Source organism: Sorghum bicolor, chromosome 7 (genome assembly GCF_000003195.3).
Source record: "Sorghum bicolor cultivar BTx623 chromosome 7, Sorghum_bicolor_NCBIv3, whole genome shotgun sequence".
Lineage (NCBI taxonomy): Eukaryota > Viridiplantae > Streptophyta > Magnoliopsida > Poales > Poaceae > Sorghum > Sorghum bicolor.
The window spans coordinates 5,587,340-5,607,575 of NC_012876.2; the positions used below are offsets into that span (position 1 = coordinate 5,587,340).

Consider the following 20,236-nt stretch of genomic DNA (forward strand, 5'->3'; position numbering starts at 1 on the left):
ATCTTTTTTTGTGCCTAAATGTTTCACCAACTAACGGATGGAGAAAAGAGAGGCAAATGGTAGATTCGTCTTGTAAAAACAGGGGCAAACAAGCAAAGTTTAAAAAATAGGGGCAAACGAGGAATTGAGCTTCAGAATAGGGGCAGTTGCACAATTGTCCCTAATTGTTAATATATTATATCTTGCAGTACGCCAAACAACCTTCTAAGAAATAAAACATGCAGTACAAGGTGGTAAACAATTCAAAAGCATGGTATCGGGGATCTTTTGACCAAAAGTGCATAGCCAGAATTGTAGCAGACATCTACGCTTTCATCATGCACCAATATGTTCCTCCAAAAATAGGAAAATAATACTTCAGACACACAGACAAGCTAGCCACAAATGACAAGTATAAAAAAAGTCAGAAGGTGCACTATTACAAAAATGATATTGCAAGAAACTATCGAAACATTAACGGAGGTGGTCATAAAGCTAGCAACCGGGCCAACCATTATTACAAAGAAAAACATGAAGAGAAGGAAGGAGAGGCACAACCAGTACTGCAGTGCTCTAACGAAGCCTTCATAAAACGCAGTGGCATCTGCAGACACCACCGACGTTGGAAAGAAGCGATAGAGGGCTTTGGCCTCAGACCCATGTCAACAGCGAGCACGACGAGCAGAATCTTCGACGACGCCTCCAACGAGGTAGATGACATAGACTGCGCCAGGGGAGGGGGTGGCTGCTCCGGCGCCGAAGAACAACTCGAGCGCTGGCCATTAGGCAGCCAGCCAGACAGAACTGGCCGCAGCCAGCTAGGCGCCGGTCGGCCAGCCAGGCGGCCGCCGGTCAGCAGCCCAGGCGAGCCAGCACCAACGCAAGCCGACTGATAGCTAGCGGCTGCCACAGCGCACAACCACGCCCCCCCCCCCCAACTCGGATCAGAGGCCACAGACGCAGCCGCCGCTTCAAACGCCAGGAAGGGGGAGGAGCTCGCCGGATCCGCCCCGCCGGCCGGCCCAAACGCCGGAACAGTAGGGGAAGAGGCGGGGTCTCAGGGAAGAGGAGATGTGGGGAGGATAGGCGGGAGGGGGTGCGAAAGGCGCCAGCTTTGAGGAGCCGCCGCAGCAACTCCCCTCGCCGGCGGCCGCGCGCCCACCAACCATGGCAGCCGCCGCCACCGCCCACCACCTGTCCGTTGTGCCGCACCACCTTGCGCCGATGCGGCACAGCAGCAGCCCGCCGCCGCCGCCGCATCTGGCCTCCCGATCCTCCGCCACGGTGAAGCTGCCCGTCCAGCTCCAAGCGGCGCCGGCGAGGGCAGAAGAGCTGGCGTCAGGGTTCGCCGCGTCGTCGCGTTCAACCCCTCCGGGAATTACGACCTCTCCCTCTCCATAGGCCAACACGGTGATTTTTTTTTTGCTCTTTTCCCCTCTCCCACACTAATCAATCAACGGCAAAGTGACACCATCAGGAAAAATCAACTAAACAATCATCTGAAATGAACTGAGAATGGAACTAGATGACGCTTTCTCCTAGTTCATCCGTTTCAGTGCATCAGAAATCGACTGGATGCTGAAAGGGCTAGTTCAGATCTCCGTGTTTAGTTACGTTTATGTAGGTCATGTTAGTACCTGTCTGACAGCCATTCTGCCTAGAAAATATGTGTCTTGCCTAAGCAAGAGCAGCCATTCATGTATTCTTAATTGTCCTGTGGGTTTACCACTGTCTGTCTCCCCGGCCTTAAAACGGCAATTGTCTGCTTTAGACCAAGTACTAATTTTCTCCAAGAATTGATCCATTGATGCTATGAGCACTAATATCATACACTACAAAGATAGATATTTGACACTGATTTTTTTTTTTGTAATCCCCTACCTATTTGCCAGGTCGGTGTGTCACTGACACATAGGGCTCGCCTGTCGCAAAGACGGGATTTATGCAATTTGCAATGGATGATGCTAATCTTCCCTGAGGTACAACCTTTGAGCTGACTAACCCTGTGTTTCATTTGTGAACTATAAGAACTTTCTCATGGATGCCAAGTGTTTTATGTGTTTTCAGCCATGCCTGGTTACCATTTCTAATTTTCATCTGAGTGTCTACAATGTCCATATCCTGGCACCATAATAGTTTTTAAGCCTTGGCATTTGCACTTGTAAGTAACCATTTGTTTGTGTTTTGGGCAGAGACCCCATTGGTCCAACCTCCGCCGCCGCCTACGGAAGGGCATTTTGAAATCATTATCAACACTGACACCATCCAAACACATGACCTATCGCCAGTTCAAGAAGCACTTGGTGACTTGAGTTCCTTAACTGCAGGTTCACTTTGATAGCTAGAGCACCATGCCATTAATTTCAACTAGAATTCACCAAGTTTGTGTTCTGACAAGAACTTTACGTGCATTGTTCGGCTGATTCAAGGACCCTGTTGGATCAAACTGTTGGGTTTACCATTACTTACAAGAGAGAGGATGCGTACGACACGCGGGAGCTGTCAGAGTTTCTGGACATATGGCTATGGTTCGTGAGGCTTGACGCTGCTTACCCTTGGTTCCCGGTTGTACTTGACTGGAGAGCTGGCAGGCTTACCAGATATGCTGCAATGCTTGTCCCCTCACCAGGTAATTTCAGAGAAAAAAAGTGGTTTTATGCACCCTTTAAAAATTTTACAGTGTACAAAACTTTGTTGATGGATGAATTGCAGATGAGCATGCGAATGGGTGAGGTCTTCCACCCGGAGGTGCTGGAGCTGTTCGTGATGAAGAAAGTGTTTGCCGTGGAGACTTGGCTGAAGCAGCAGAACCATTTGAAGCCGAGGTTGAAGACCACAGACATGGCCAGGATACTCGGTTTTGGTGTCGGAGACAAGCTATTCGACTTGATCGATAAGTACCCTCTCCATCCTTCGTGATGAAATATACATAGCTGAAAATGGGGATCTGATCCCACACAGAATCAGTTACAGAATTGCCAGAAAGGTACGTTGCTTTCTTCCAGGAGCTCTTCTGATGCTGTCGTGTTGCTCATGGCCTTTTCGCTCTGTTGTACTCAGTTGCAGCAAACGAGGGCCGGTGCCCCTGCTCCTGCGACCGCAGAGTCTCTCTAGCTTCTTTCTGCTATAGAAAATAACAATGTCGTCTACAGTGGGACGACTTACTTTATGTCATCTTTTGGTGTACATTGTAGAATGAATTTGCTTTTGCAGAAATAAAACATTTGATTCTGAAAGGAAATCATTTACTGGAAAAAGAATAAAGAAAATCATTCCCAAGCGGATGACTTTGAAATGTGTTTCCTCCTGTGTACGATTTCTATTGTCTTCAGGAATAGGAAGGATGGCTTTATGTTGTCCAGTGTGACTTTCAATTTTGTTTGACCAAAAAGTAGAATTTGTGTTAGGAAAAAAACAGATGTATTTCATTGTCTTCTCTATTTGTTTGAGTGTTAATTCTCCATTCCAAATTATAAATCATTTGGGGTTTCCTAGGTACATAATCTTTATTATGCATCTGATATACTCTATTTCTCCATACACAACAAAAGCTATGAATCTAAAAAAAGCTAAAATGACTTATAATTTGGAATGGAGGTAGTAGTTAGCAATATTACATTCACATAGATAGTTTAGTTGCCATACCTCTATTGCTGAAAGAATAATACTGTTAATTTTAGAATAAATCTAGAAAAATACAAGCACTCGTGTTAAGTTGAGGAGATTTGGCCGGCTGGTGGCAGCCGTGGGCAGGCTGTATCTAGGCTGCGGCCAGCCTAGGTGGCTGCAGTTGGCCGGAGGCCGCTTGGGCTGGTCGAGTGAAGTTGGGCGCGGAGCAGACGTGGTCGGGGATGAGTAGGAGGCTGCAACCAGCCCACGATAGACCTGGCGTGGCCGCAGGCAGCTGCGACTTGCATGGTGCGGCTGTGGCCAAGGATGGCCGGCTGGAGATGGGGCTGCGCGACGAGGTTTGTTGAGGGAAAGGAGCATCGATGGTGGCTTGGGCAGCTACGAAGCGTCAAAGGTGATGGCTGGAGACGACATTGCGCAGCGAGGCTGAGCGGTCTGTGGCTAGGACAGTGTTGTCGCCCTCGGGACAGTGCAAAGAGGAGTAGATGGGAGTGGCGGCTGCGGCGGGGAACAAGAAAGGAGGTGGCAATCCTCGTGGTTCATGTCCTCTTTGGAACATGCGACCCATCCAGGGCAGGGCAGGTGGCGCCGGCGTCGAGGCGAGGATGGAAACAGGCGCTGGTGGTGGCTGTCTAGGCTAAGGGCACGTATCTCCAAGGGTTTCCAGACCCAAGGGGTGTTGGAAACCGAACGGCGGTGAACGCCGCGGTGAGCGCACGAGCGGCGGCGAGAGAAACACATGCGAACACTTGGACACGATCGAGTTTTGGTGCTGCGAACAACAAGCAGCGTTTTCTGTTTTTGATTGCGGTAAATATAGAAACAAACACACCCAGCCACGGCGCCCACGCAGCGCATTGCGCGCGTCCATCCCCACGCGCCACTTTCGTCGGAGCCGTGGCTGCATGTCGCGAGTCATGGCGAGCTAATCTCGGCCAGTTCTCCTAGGCGCACGGCAACCACAAGTCAGTGCTCGTGCGCATGCACAACTGAATGAAAAAACATGCAGCTAAGTCTAAGGCGCAAGGCTTATCTAACAAATCTCCTCCTAAGCCTTGTGCCGATTATGTACATCATGAACCCCAATGCGAGAACGCAGCTCACAGAAGCGCTCCCGTGTCAGGGCCTTTGTCTGAATGTCCGCCAGCTGCTCGTCAGTGCTGATGGAGTCGATCATCACCCTGCCATCTTCAACACACTCGCGGATGAAGTGGTACCTGACATCGATGTGCTTTGAACGATCATGGAAGACAGGGTTTCTGCTGAGAGCTATGGCAGACTGGTTGTCAACAAACAGCTTGGTGGCGCCAGCTTCTTGACCTCTGAGCTCAGCGATCAGCCGTGCCAGCCAAATGCCCTGGCAAGCAGCTGTGGTGGCGGCCATGTACTCTGCTTCGCAGGACGATAACGCCACAACCTTCTGCTTTTGTGACTGCCAAGTAATCAGATTGTTACCGAGGAAGAAGAGGACGCCTGTGGTGCTCCTTCGAGTGTCAATGTCCCCTGCCAAGTCGCTATCACTGTAGCCGATTAGCAGAGGCAGCTCCTTCTTCCTCCTCTGGTAGCTGCAGCCATACCCGAGAGTCCCGGCTATGTACCTGAGGATCCTCTTGACTGCAGCCAGGTGCTCGGTGGTTGGATTTTCCATGAAGCGACTCATGTAGCCCACCGAGTATGCCAAGTGTGGCCTTGAGTTCACCAAGTAGCGCAGCGATCCAACAATGCTCCTGTAGTGAGTGGCGTCAACAGCAGGAGAGGTGCTTTGCTTACTGAGTTTCAGACGAGGTTCCATGGGCGTGCAGCTCGACTTGCAGCCAGTCAGCCCCGCCGTCTCCAGGATCTTGGCAGCGTACGCGCTTTGACACACTGTGATGCCCTCCTCCGACTGTGTGACCTCCAGCCCGAGGTAGTAGCGCAGCAGCCCCAGGTCGCTCATCTTGAACGTGGACTGCATCTCCTTCTTGAAGGTGTCGATGTCGATCTGGTGGCCACCGGCGATGATGAGGTCATCAACGTAAACCCCCACCACCAGCCGCCGAGCACCAGAGCCCCGGAGGTAGACGGCGTGCTCGGACTCACTCCTCCTGAAGCCGAGAGCGATCAAGGACTCGTCCAGCTTGGAGTACCAGGCGCGAGGAGCCTGACGCAGTCCATACAGCGCCTTGACGAGGCGCAGCAACTTGTTCTCTTGGCCGCGCAAGATGAAGCCGGGGGGTTGCGCGACGTAGACCTCCTCCTGGATCACGCCGTTGAGGCGGACTTAACGTCCATGTGATGGACTGCCCATCCCTCGCAAGCAGCATGTGCCAGGAGCAGTCGCACGGACTCCAGGCGGGCGACCGGCGCGAAGACTTCGTCGAAGTCGATCCCCTGCCTCTGGACATAGCCCTTCGCCACGAGACGGGCTTTGTGCTTGGTGACGATGCCGGCCGCGTCCTTCTTCGCCTTGAAGACCCACTTGAGGCCGATAGGCTTGGCGTGCGCAGGTGGATCCACCAGCTTCCAAGTGCTGCTGGCTTCAATTGAAGTCATTTCGTCGAGCATGGCGATGCGCCAGCACTCATGGCGTACAGCTTCTTCGAAAGAGGTTGGCTCGGCGTCACTTGCCAGCAACAGGCGCTCCTCCAGCTCCCGGTGAGCGAGCCCGGGCGTCGGGGCTCCTCCCAGAACATTGTCGACACGACGGAACCTGAGGGGAGCGTCATCGTCGTGATCGGCGTCGAGGTAGTCCTCCACCTCGGCCCCTGGTGGAGTTGCGAACTCCACCTGAGGGTGTGCTGTGGAGCCGAGAGATGGAGGCGTGCCAGCGAACGCCGGAGAGCCGAGCGCGGGCATGCTTGGTGCTGGGGACGTAGTCGGCGCTGATGGAGCCGGGGACGTCGAGCCTGACGAGGGGTGGACCACGGTCGTCGTTCTGGTGGTGGTGATCACTGAAGACTCCGGGTCGTCTGGCTCCTCGACGGTGAAGTCATCAGGCTCGGTAGGGTCCGTTCCAGTCCACGCCCACGCAGCCGCTTCGTCGAAGACGACGTCGCGGCTGATGTGGACACGGCGGGTCGTGGGGTCGTAGACCCTGTAGGCCTTGGACCCTGGCTCATAGCCGATGAACACCGTGCGCCGGCTTCGGTCATCAAGCTTCTTCTGGTGCGGTGTGGTCACCTTCGTGTGGGCGATGCAGCCGAACGTCCTCAGGTGCTGGACGGCCGGTGTATGCCCGTTCCAGAGCTCGTAGGGGGTGCGTCCACCGATCGCCTTGCAGGAAGACCTGTTCAGCAAATACACCGCCGTCGACACTGCCTCTCCCTAGAACACACCAGGGAGAGACTTGGCCTTCATCATGCTCCTGGCTGTGCCCACCACGGTTTGATTCCGGCGCTCGACGACACCGTTTTGCTGCGGCGTGTACGGTGCCGTGAGCTGCCGGCGAACACCGAGTTGGGCGCAGTAGTCGACGAAGTCAGCCGCAGCGAACTCTCCTCCACGGTCGGTGCGCAGCATCAGCAGCTTCTTGCCACTCTTGCGTTCCGCCGCGGCCTGAATGTTCCTGATGGCGGTGGCCGCGGCATCTTTGGACGGCAGCAGGGCGATCCACATGAAGCGTGAGTAGTCATCCACAAGTAGAAGGAAGTACTTGTTACCGCTCGGGGTCGCCGGTGTGATAGGGCCGCAGATGTCGCCGTGGAGGAGCTGCAGCGGCTCGGTAGAGCGCCACAGCGCCTTCTGAGGGAACGGCGTCCTTCTCTGCTTGCCGGCGAGGCAGGCCTCACAGACTTGCTGCACTTGGTCGACGACGGGCAGACCGCGCACCAGGTTCTCCCACCCCATCTTGCGCAGGGCGGCAAAATGGATGTGGCCGAAGCGCTGGTGCCACCTCCAGGCGTCGTCGTCCGTGCGCGCCGCAAGGCACACCGGACGAGCGATGGTGACTTCAAGCGTGTAGAGGCGGCCTGGACTCCGCGGTATCTTGGCGAGAAGCCGCTGGTCTTCATCCCACACCCGCATCACACCGTGCTTCACCAGCACCTCGTACCCGCCTTCGTCAAGCTGCCCGACGGAGATTATGTTGGCAGTGAGTCGAGGCAGGAAGTAGACGTTGGCGAGCGCTCGGTGCTCCCCGTTCTTGCAGTGGAAGAGCACCGTGCCGGAGCCCTCAATCCGGGCGACAGATCCATCCCCAAAGCGGACGGAACCTGTCACCCTGGCGTCGAGATCGGCGAAGGCGGCGCGGGATCCGGACATGTGATTGGAGGCGCCGGTGTCCAGGATCCAGCGCGTCGAGTCGCGGTCGAGGGCGTCATCGAGCTTGGCGTGGACCTTCTTCTCCACGACGAAGAGCTCAGGTGTCGGCGCCGATGGCGGCAGCGCCGATTTGGTGAGGATTGGGGGTGCCGGCTCCTCCTGGGCCGAGCTGATAGCCAGCATGAGCGTGGCCTCCTCTTGCTCTTGGGCCACATGGGCCTGCTGTGCCGAGTCCTCCTTCTCCTTCTTACTGCGGCAGTCACGGGCCCAGTGGCCCTTCTTGCCACAGCGCGGGCAGGGATCGTCCGGCGGCGGACGCGAGCCACGGGAGTCACCACCGGCGCCACGACCACGGCCCCGGCCGCGGCCTTTGCCACGGCCGCCGCGCTCGAGCCACTGTGGCTCGACCCTGACGACTTCTTGTACCTTTCGACCCACTCCTCCTCAGTGAGGAGCAGCTTGCCGTTGGCGGCGTGCTGAGCAGCTGGTTCGGCGTCGTCGGCTGCCTTGAGCCTCCCTGTAACTTCCTCGATTGACAAGGTTGAGATATCGAGCAAAGTTTCGATGGACACTACCAGTTGCTTGTAGCGGGAGCGGGCGATGCGCAGATACTTCCTCACGACCTTGGCTTCGTCCTCTGGATCACCGAGCGTGGCGAGGCGCTGGACGACGCTGGTCAGGCGCAGTGCGAACTCTTCGATCGACTCGCCGTCTCGGAGTGCAATGCCTTCATACTCCGTGCGTAGGTTCTGCGCGGTCGCAATCCGCACGCGGTCGTCGCCGATGCGGAGAGTCTTGATGGCCTCCCAGGCGTCCTTGGCGGTTTCCTTCGTCGCGAGCACCGGCACCATGTCGCCTGGGACGGCGGAGCAGATGGCGTCGAGGGCGCCCCGGTCTTGGTCGAAGTCGGCTTCGTCGTCCTCGATGACTTCCCAGAGGCGGCGTGCTTGCAGCTTCAGCTTCATGCGGAGGGACCATTCGTAGTAGTTGGTCCGCGTCAGCTGCGGCCAATTGCCGGAACCGCCTCCTTCGCGCACGATCCGCTCGACGACGACTTCCCGGATGCGCCGTGCGTCGCGCGTGCGTGAACGCCGCGCCGGGGACCTGCTCGGCGCGCGCGGCGACTTGTCGGTAGACTTGCTACCGGACCCGTCGCCTTTCTCCTTCCCAGCCGGGGAACGGCCGCGAGTCTTCGTCGGAGACGACATGGCGAACGACGGAAGATCTCGCTCCTAGCTCCGATGCCACTTGTTGGAAACCGAACGGCGGTGAACGCCGCGGTGAGCGCACGAGCGGCGGCGAGAGAAACACACGCGAACACTTGGACACGATCGAGTTTTGGTGCTGCGAACAACAAGCAGCGTTTTCTGTTTTTGATTGCGGTAAATATAGAAACAAACACACCCAGCCACGGCGCCCACGCAGTGCATTGCGCGCGTCCATCCCCACGCGCCACTTTCGTCGGAGCCGTGGCTGCATGTCGCGAGTCATGGCGAGCTAATCTCGGCCAGTTCTCCTAGGCGCACGGCAACCACAAGTCAGTGCTCGTGCGCATGCACAACTGAAGAAAAAACATGCAGCTAAGTCTAAGGCGCAAGGCTTATCTAACAAGGGGCGCGGTGGGGAGCTGGGCTCTAGGGTGGGCCCGCTACGGCTGATCATTTATATGCATTGTTGAACTTGTAAAGGCTAACAAATAGAAAACCATTATATCTAGATTTCAGTTAAGGTTAATAAGGCAATAAACCATTGGTATTGAGTATATTGGTAAAATTCCGTAGGTACCTGTGCATAAATGAGCTCGGGAGTTTACAAAAGACAACACACATTTTTCGAAATAACCATAAATATTGGATTTCAACTTCCGGTTGTAGCCACGACCTGGTAGTGAAAGCTTACTTATCACTAACAGTTATTCTATGAATGCCAGTTGTAGCCATGAACCGACAATGGTACATTATCACTGCCGATTCTAAATTAGCAATCAGTAGTGAAGTGTGCTTTTGGAGTAATGCATTGTTCTAAGACCGATAGATGGAAAAGAAAGGTGCATATTACTCTAACCTAAGAATCCAACCCACAACCACACACTTGAAACGCTTTGTACACGCCACAGAGCTAAGGGCATGTTGATGTTAGAGGTATGAAGTGTAATTTATAAAGATTTTTTGTGCTGGTGTGCGCTTGAGTAGAATGCTACCTACAGCTTCTGCTTTGAGTGTGTGGCTTTCTGGATAGATTTGAGAAACAAGGACACGTGACTTGAGTGGGCCAGTTGCTTTTGGACATGATTTTGAGAAGGACAATGGCAATGCATTCATGGTAGCCAATGGTTAGATGAGCTCCGAGTATGGGCTAGGTAAAAAACTTAAGTCAATCTTTTTAACACAGTTGAGGAGCAATGTGGGAGAAATGGACATTGAGAACACATTTAATTTAAAAGAGTTCAAATAAGAGAAGGCATGAGAAAATGTGCAATATGACATTTAATTCCATCACATTTCTGTAAATCTGGACAGTGTATTTCAGACTATCGCAAGCTACCGTGTAATCCATGCCAATGATGGCAGTTGCAAGAAGCTAAACGATTGCACACTGACAACGAAAAATTCCAAATTAAGCTGTGTATCCCCAATAAAATACAGAAAGGTACATAAAAAAATATTTAGGTTGATATGGTTCATTCAATCATTTGTCATGGAGATAGAAGGAAAATTGAATTGTTGTGTAGGGATAGTTCAACCTTCAATGTAATTCGAGTCAAACTTTAATGTTTGCACACTTCACATCAAGTTTAAACTTGTACTTACCAATGAAAAAATGATTATACTCATTCTGTAGCAAGTTTCACTCTAGCTCACATCCAACTGATAGATAAAAAAATTAATTTGTTTGCTAGGGATAGTTCATCATTCTATCTGCAAATTTACCATAGAATAATTATAATAATATGTAAAATTATTTAGGAAATTCTACAAACTCGCATGACATGTTTTTGCTGTATCTGTTTGTAAACAGTGTATTGTACCACTTTGTTAAAATCATTTGAAAAATTTTGTGGTAGGCTTATACACCCTATTATGGCCCCATGCCAATTTTTATGTTTTTCAAACCAATTTACGATGTTTTTTTATATTTTTTCTGTTAGAGTCAACAAAATATAAGTTCGAATAATCTCTAAAAAAATACTTAATTTTCCATGAAATGACATGTAGGTCTAGTTGAAGTTACTTTCCCAAAGCGCATAAAAGTTGCTTAAACCTTATAAACTAGCAAATCACTTCAGAAATCCTAGTCAACAGCATGTTCAATACGACCAATGAGAGAGAGCATTGTTTTTCTACTATCAAGTTTTTGGTGTATAATCTTTCCATAAAAAGTTGAAATGATTTAAATAAAGTGTGACTACATTTTTCACAAATAGATACACCTCTCACATAGTTATATGTTCTAATGACATTGTTTATATCCATTCTGTAGCACTCTTATACATGACAAATGTTGGAACTGATTTGCTAGAAACCATACATCATGATCAAGCTAAGGCATGTTGACTGATTCGACCAAAGTTCTACTAGAGAAGTTTCCAATGAAGTTATATTTTAAATAATTGTGTCTTGCAAACTAGAGGTGTTCACATGTTGAGACAAGTTGCACCTCTTGTTGAGTTCGAGGGTTAATGACCGGCAAACCGACCAGAAGTTAGAAAATGCTAGGTAAACATTTATGCTAGACAAAGGAAAGATTGCTTCTTGAGTCTATATTGGACCTGCTTATCTCCGAGGTGAGCTTTGAAAGTTTCTTGGTAAAAAATGACTTGTTATACCACTTAATAGAAAATGTTATATGTTCTATTTGGTAGGCTGCCCATGATGTGCAAAAGTTTATAGTGCTATTAAGAGCCAAAGAGAATCTAACTGCCTAGAGAGGAAAAGTGCAAATATATACTCCATACGGTTCATCAAGGATAAAAAGAAGCATATCTCACATTGCGGCATCTCAAGTGCTTAGGCTTGAAATCTTGATCCGACGTTTGTATCACACCACAAAAGCATAAAACAAAAGGGCACATAAATTTCATGCATATGCTGAAAGAGTCTTGCACAACAATGATTGTTCTTTTTAATAAAATCCATGGCTCACAAAACAAATTCTAAATCACTCAAGTATGGGTGTTCCTGCCACTCATGAACTAAGATATTCTTACCATTATGTAAAATAGCTAAGCAATCGAAGCCCTCGGTCTACCTCACTTGAACCTGGCTAAGCCAAGACTCACCTTGTCACTAGAGGGCATCAAATATTCCCTTAATGCTAGCTCAAGATGTCGTTGGTGTCACTAGCTATATGTCACCATTGCCACCGATGTTGCTTGGTCCTGCTTCATTGTAGTAGCTAGCCAGTTGCACCAACGTTGCTGGAGGATTCACGAACGTAGTGCGACGGACTAGATGCATGCTCTCTATTCAATGTTCTGAGAGGTTCAACAAATGAAAAACAATTGAAGGTGTCTTGTTGGGGATTTTGGGTAACCAACTGTAAGTGCGGTGTTGACATGGGAGGATACATATGATAGCTCGTATAGTTCTCCTGTCGCTCATTGATGATGTTCAGGTCTGGTGGCAGTGAATTGCCAAGATTGATTGCCCTTGGCTAGTGGGGCAAATTGTGCAATTAGGTTTGGGGAATTTAGATGCATTTCTATTTTGGGTGCCGATGTATAGCCAACCCTTGGATCGATAATTGGTGGGGATGCTGGTGTTTGTTCTGCTGTAGATTTGGAGTCATGTTTCAGGTTGAGGATGTACTCCTCCAGGATGGAAAGTTGCTTGGGTGGCACTTGTTGACTTTTCTTCTTCTTCAATCAATGATTAGAATCTAGGCTACGGCCTTGTTTAGTTCCGAAATGTGAAAAGTTTTCGGTACTGTAGCACTTTCGTTTGTTTGTGACAAATATTATCCAATCATAGATTAACTAGGATCAAAAGATTCGTCTCGTGATTTACAGCTAAACTGTGTAATTAGTTTTTGTTTTCGTCTATATTTAATGTTTCATGCATATGCCACAAGATTCGATGTGACGGGGAATCTTGAAAACTTTTTGGTTTTCGAGGTGAACCAAACAAGGCCTACGCTAAGTTGAGTTCCAATGATTCTTGATAACATTTTCTGGCCAGCCTAGGAGGAACCTTGCTATTATTGACCAGTGCCTTCCTTAGGATTTGTGAGCTTGAATAAGCACCATATCGTCCTCCTTCATCCATATGTATTTTTTCTGTGACAAGTTAGTAATATGCAACAATATTTAGCATAACATTCCTAAACTTGAAGAGCATACTACTAAATATTCATGCTTTCAATTGCTCAACCATGTGAAATCACAAAAACATAAAAAATGAAAAATATATTAGAGATGATGGGTTTCCTAGCCAAAAGTTCTTGATATAATGTTAGTAAGTTTTGGTGCCCAACTTTGGAAAACGGAAACTTTGTGTATCCAAAATTTTAAACCTATTGTAGAAAGCTTTTTGTGAGATTAGATAATTAAAAATATTATAAGCATAGTGTTTTGAAAAAGGAAAAATGAGGCACTTGAGGATAAAAAAGCTCATGGGAACTGACTTGAGAATATAAGGGAATATGGGAGAGAAAAGGAAGTCAATTTGTTTGAATAACAGTGCAAGAAAACATGGGCAAGAATCAATAAATATGGTTTAGAAAGTAAATGCATTATCTAAACAATAAAGATCCGGGTCTAAATCGTATATATACAAATAGGACCTAACAAAAATATGGTAGTTACGATTTTATTGATTCTATAATATCAAATTTTGCTTGAGTTCATTTTGTTCTTATCAACAAAGTTTTATTTTCATTGAACCTCACAATCATACCATTATTGTATATATGGTAGGTGTAAAATGAACCTTTCTATCACAATCAAAGCCTATGCTCAACAAAAGGACTAGCCAACACTTGAACAATTCAACTTAACATTTTAACATGTTTCCTATGGCTAAAAAGTATGGTTGCATGATTTAGTAGCTTTGATGAGGAATTCACCATGTCAATTAAAGAAACAAAGACATGCTTCACCAGAACTATTCCTTTTCTCTTTTTATAAAATCTCTCCTTTACAATGGTAAGCTAAAACATTCAACATCATTCGTTTATAAAGCCCATAGGAAATTCCTTAATCATATGGATTAAGTAAGCCACCAAAATTACAGAGACTATGGCCTGTTTGTTTCTATAGATAACAACAACATGCCACATGTGCGCAAACATGAGATCGGGGCTGCGTCATGCAATTCAAATATTGCCTTTTGTAGGCAAGTGCGGAACTAAGACACGAGGCGGGCACAACGGGTTTTGGTGGGTTTTCTGCCATCCCGGCTTAAACAAAGTGAGAAACTGAACACGCCGAGCAAAATAAGAAACAAGAAATAAAGGGATTGGACCTTGATTTGGGTGCAGATGATTGATCCATCTTTCATGACACTGCTTGCCAATCCGGCCGGGCAAAGATTATGCTATCATGGACCACCTCCCTTCACCAAGATGCATTACCATATATATCCCTCAAAATTCTACGGATTGGAGAAGCAAATGATTAGATCAAGAATGCAATTTGGAGGCTAAAGCTAAGAAGGGGAAGGAAACAAATTTGATTTTACATTGTTACCTATCCACTTCCACTGTCCATGATCCTTTGATGGACGCTGACTTGTTGTTGCTTCTAATTTGTGGCTGTGGAGCTGCAACAATGTCAACAATGGCATTCCTGTTGACACTGCGGCAAACGCACAACCACAAATTGGAAGTAACAACAAGCCAACGTCCTTCAAAGGATCATGGCCATTGTAAGAAGATAGGTAACAATGCAAAATAAAACTTTTTTCTTCCCCTACTAACTTTAGCTTCTTAATTGCATTCTTAATCTAACTGTTTGCTTCTCCAATCCATTGCATTTTGAAGGATAAGGTAGTGTAGCTTGGTGAAGGGAGGTGGTCAGTGATAGCAGAATCTTTGCTAGGCTGGATTGGCAAGTAGTCCCATGAAATATGGATCAATCATCTGTACCATGACACTAGGGTAAAATCCTTTTGCTTCTAGTTGCTTACTATTTGCTTATATGCAGGCATGTTTGATTCAGTTTCTCGCTGCCTTTAAGACAGAAAAACAGGAAAATCCAAAAATATGCCGTGTCCACCACGTGTCGCCACACCACACTTGCCTGAGAAAAGCAATATTTGTGTGGTGCATGAAGCATCCCCGATCACGTTCACGTGTCTGCTCACACTATGCTGTTATCTGTAGAAACAAACAGGGGAGTCTCTTTAATACTGTAGGATTACTTGATCCATAGGATTATTAAGCAATTTCCTATGATCATGTCTTCATAAATGGACGGTGATGAATGCTTTACCTTACCATTCTAAAGGATAGAATTATACTAAAAAAAGAATGGTTGTGGTGTACCATACTTTTTAGCCATAGGAAACATATTAAACGTTGAGTTGAATTGTTCAAGCATTGGCTCGTCCTTTTGTTGAACGTAAACTTTGAATTGCGACAGAAAGTTCATAGACACCTAACACACTACAATGGTATGATTGTCAAAATTAAGGTTTTAATGGAAATAAGACTTTGTTGAAAGGAACAAAATTTGATATTAAAGAACCGATAAAATTGTATTTACCATATTTTTGTTCAGGCATATTTGTATACTATAGATTTAAACCCATAAAATTATTGCTTAGATAATGCATTTACTTTATAATCCTATCAAGTTTCACTGTTATTCAAATAAACTAATTACATTCTCTCTCTCCCTCTCTCTCTCTCCCTAGATTCCTTGTTCTCTCACATTAATTCCAATGAGGTTGTTTATCCCCAGGTGCCTTCTTTTTCTTTTTTCAGAACACTATGCATACGATATGTTTGAACTATCTAACCCCACATAAAGGTTTCTACAATGCATTTGCAATTTTGGATACAAATCTTTATGTTCTACAATACATTTATAGTTTTGGATACAAAACTTTGTAAACACATGTCCGTATATAACCCCTGCACATGCTGATCCAAAAATTAAGCATAATATTGTATCAAGAACTTTATAGACACATATTCAAAAATCATTCTTTTAGGAAACTAGTTCATAGATGAAGAAACATTCGCTAGATGGACCCAAAAATTTCCACTTGTGACTCTCTATATCGTAGGAGACATTACCACCGTAAACAACCAAATTTACACTCTCAGCCAGACAACCACCGACAGCTCTCACTGTTAGTGCCCTTCCCACACCTTGCCACCAACATATCCCCCTTCTTTCTCCATTTTGTTGTTCGGGCTCCTCTAGTTCTCTTCAATGCATGACAATTGTGGAAAATCCCTAAAAGTTCCTAAATGTTAAGCCTAGGAAACCCGTCATCCCTAATCTTTGTCAATTTGAATGTTTTTACTATTTCACACAACTAAGCAATAGGAAGCATGAATATTTAGTATATATGTTCTTCAAGTTTAGAATTGATCTTCACTTATGCTAAGCATTCTTGCATATTACTAACTTGTCACAAAAAATAAAAGATGGATGGAGAAGGATGACATCATGCTTATTCGAGCTCACAAATGCTATGGAAAACACTGGTCAACAATAGTAAGGCTCTTCCTAGGCTAGCCAGAGAATGCCATCAAGAATAATTGGAATTCAACTAAGCGCAGCCTAAAGTCAAATCGTCGATTGAAGAAGAAGAAAAGTGAACAAGTGCCACCCGGGCAAGTTTTCATCCTAGAGTACATCTGTAGCATTGAACCAAGATTCCAATCCACAGCACCACACCCACAAGTTATCAATCCGAGGGTTGTCCACACATTGGCGCCCAAGATGGAAATGCACCTTAGTGCCACCCTACACCAATGCACCACCAGCATATGGCAATCAATCTCAACAATTTGCTGCTGCCAGCCCTGAACATCAGCGCTGTGATCTTTAGGAGACACACTATATGGGCTATCATGTCCTATGTACCCTCTTGTGTTAGTGCCGCAGTTGTAGCTAGTTACCGAAGAGCCCAAACAGGCTAGCCTCAATTGGTTCCTGTTTGTGGAACCTCTCATGGCACTGAATAGAGAGCTTACAACTGGTCCATCCGACTACATCGGTGAACCCTCCAACAACATTGGTGCAAATGGATGCTACAATGAAGTAGGGCCGAGCAACATCGGTGGCATTGGTGACCTAGCTGACCGCACCAACGACATCCTTGAGCTGGCATCAAGGGAATTCTTGATGCCCTCAGACAGAGTGCTCCTACTACCTAGCTATTTTACATAATGGTAAGAAAATATTGGCACAAGAGTGGCATGGACACTCGTACTGGAATTATTTAGGATTTCTTTTGTGAACCATGGATGCTATTTTAAGAGCTGTTGTTGTACAATACTCTTTGAGCATCTACACAAAATTCATGCCCCCTTTTGATTCTTGCTTTTAGTGTGACACATGCGTTAGATCTAGATTTCGAACCCAACCACGTAGGATCCTGCATTGTGAGATATGAGTCTTTTAATCTTGATGAACCGTGTGGTGTATATATTAGCACTTCCGTTTCCTCTCTAGCAAGTAGATTCTCTTTAGCTCTCAGTAGCACTAGAAACTTTTGCGCATTACCAGTTATAGCATTTTCAATTCAAGTGGTATCACAATTTTTTTTTGCTTTAATTTGTGATTACATAGACAATTGTCACAATTTCATTCATCCGCAGACCATTCACAAAGAAGAAATCGGAGATTTGCTATGGTGTATGACCAACCATCCAATGCCATACAGTATTAATGTCTCATCACTACATATAAAAGTGAACCAAAGGTATTGTTAAAAGGACATGACATCTAGTGATACAACTGAATATAAAATGTGCTCGTTCTTATGTTTGCATATCGATATCAATATCAATATCAATTTGTTGCTAATTGCGATTACCAAATATGCAATGCTTGGGTTGCTACAGGAATAGTATTCACGCAACAATCCTTTTATACCTTCATGCCATTTTATCTACTCTACTTTGCTATGTAGGAAAATTCTTGGTAGATACAAACTATGTAGGATGTTTAGCATTGGTGAAAGGTGCCTACTTAATGATGATGATGATGGTGATGATGCGTGTTGATGCAGCGTACATCTGAAGCAGGCATATGTAGCATATCCATTCTGCTAACAATATGACCATGTCAATGTGGTAGATGTAGTAGTCATTATGGGCATCGGTACGACATGCCCGTCGTGCTGTAACGCCTTGCCCTAATGCGGCACATCAGCAGCAGGCAGCAGCCCGCTGCAGTCACATCTGACCAACCTCTTCTCTGCTGCAGGAAAGCTGCCCGTCCAGCTCCAAGCGGTCGACGAGGGTAGAGAGGGCATCTGGGTTCACCGCACTCGTCGCGTTCAACCCCTCCAGGAACTACGATCTCTCCCTCTTATGGGCCAAGAAGGTGATTTCCCCCTCTCACTAATAAATCAACGTACAGCAAACTTATCCTCTCTGAATGTACTAGTACTGAACAAAGTGATGCCATCAGGGGAAAAATTCAACTATTCAGTCATCTGAAGTGAACTGAGAACAGAATTAGATGATGCTTTCTCTTGGTTCATCCATTTCAGTGCATCTGAAATGGACTGAATGCTGAAAGGGCTAACCAGTAGCAATTTCGTTCAGATTTCATGTGGGTCATGTTCGTACCCGTCTGACAGGTCTTCTGCCCAGAAGATATGTGCATCGCCCAAGCAAGAGCAGTCTTTTTTCGCGATTAGTGCTGGTTGGCCTAGAATGTGAGTGGCACGCCATGGCCTCCCAGTGATAGCCCTGTAAGAGCCAAAAAAGCCAAACCGGCGCAGCGAAGAGCTATTACAAATCAATGGTTTTGCAACAATAGAAACCACTGCTCATCGTTAGGTCTCCGCCGACAAACACAATGTGGCGAGGGCACTGTATCCCGCCTAAGTCCAATGATCGCCCTCCTCTAGGATCTCGGACATGACCACACTCGGTGACTGAGATAAGCCATCAAAAACACACCGATTGCACTCCTTACCTAGTCACTATGCTCCCAGGATTACTAGGATCTCAAATCCTTTTCTTCGCTGACCTCCCAACCGCGCCCTGCTGAGCAACCACCAGTCGGCGATCGAAGTCCCTTTGTGCAAGGCCTAAAGGTGCAAGTACTCTGAACCACATTTCTATTTTGAATACACTGCTTGCTGTCAGGTGATCTGCTGATTCCGCCTCCTGAATGCAAGGCGTGCAGTCTTTCAAGCCGTCGTGCTTTCTCCTCGCCACCGTCCAAAGTCGGTCATGCAGCAGCAGCCAAAAGAAAAATTTGCACTTTGGAGGTGCTTGCACTTGCCATAGCTTCTTGGCGCCTCTCATAATGATCATGCCATAGAAGAAAGCTAGGTAGCTTGGATGACGAGGCAGTGTACGTGCCGTCCGCGGTCCAACGCTAGACGAATTTGTCGGATATGTCCTGGTGCAGGATTATGCCGTCGACCTTCTCCCAAACTTGGATGTAGTCGCACAAGGCCTCAGCGGTGAACGTGCCCTAGATATTGCGCACCCTGCTGCAGTTAGAGATGGCATCGCACAAAGGATTTGTTGTGACTTCACCTAGACACAACGACAAATAGGTGCGGTGTACCTGTGCATAAATGAGCTTGAAATTTATAAAAGACATCACACATTCTTCAAAATAACCATAAATATTGGATTTCCACTACGGTTGTAGCCACGACCTGGTATTGAAAGCCTACTTATCACTAACAGTTATTCTATGGATGCCAACTGTAGCCACGAACCGACAATGGTACATTGTCACTGCCGATTCTAAATTAGCAATCAGTAGTGAAGTGTGCATTTGGGGTAAGTATAATTTATAAAGATTTTTTGTGCTTGTTGTGTGCACTTGAGTAGATTGCCACCTACAGTTTCTGCTTTGAGTGTGTGGCTTTCTGGATAGATTTGAGAAACAAGGACACATGACTTGAGTGGACCAGTTGCTTTTGGACATGATTTTGGGAAGGACAATGACAAAGCATTTTTGGGATTGAAATATTTCATGGTAGCCATTGGTTAGATAAGCTCCGGGCATGGGCTAGGTAAAAAAAAGTTAAGTCAATGTTTTTAACACCCAGTGCTGAACACATAGTTTTCGATTGAACAAAAGAACAGTTGAGGAGCAATGTGGGAGATATGGTCATTGGGAACAAATTTAAATTAAAAGAGTTCAAAGAAGAGAAGGCATGAGAAAATGTGCAATATGACATTTCATTCCATCACATTTTCTATAAATCTAGATAGTGTATTTCAGACTATCGCAAGC

At 47.0% G+C, this 20,236-nt stretch overlaps 1 long non-coding RNA gene and 3 pseudogenes across 2 annotated transcripts; 3 read left to right on the top strand and 1 right to left on the bottom strand.

The window, feature by feature from the left end:
• On the top strand, nucleotides 689-1,850 carry LOC110429521 (annotated as a pseudogene).
• On the top strand, nucleotides 1,947-4,089 carry LOC8080873. Of its 2 annotated transcripts, XR_002454635.1 has the most exons (5): nucleotides 1,947-1,958; nucleotides 2,172-2,306; nucleotides 2,409-2,608; nucleotides 2,692-2,965; nucleotides 3,040-4,089. It is a non-coding gene; the product is annotated as an uncharacterized LOC8080873 (long non-coding RNA). The 2 variants fall into 2 exon arrangements; XR_002454634.1 differs by having other exon boundaries at nucleotides 2,692-4,089.
• Nucleotides 12,098-14,643, bottom strand: LOC110437194 (annotated as a pseudogene).
• On the top strand, nucleotides 14,662-19,581 carry LOC110436791 (annotated as a pseudogene).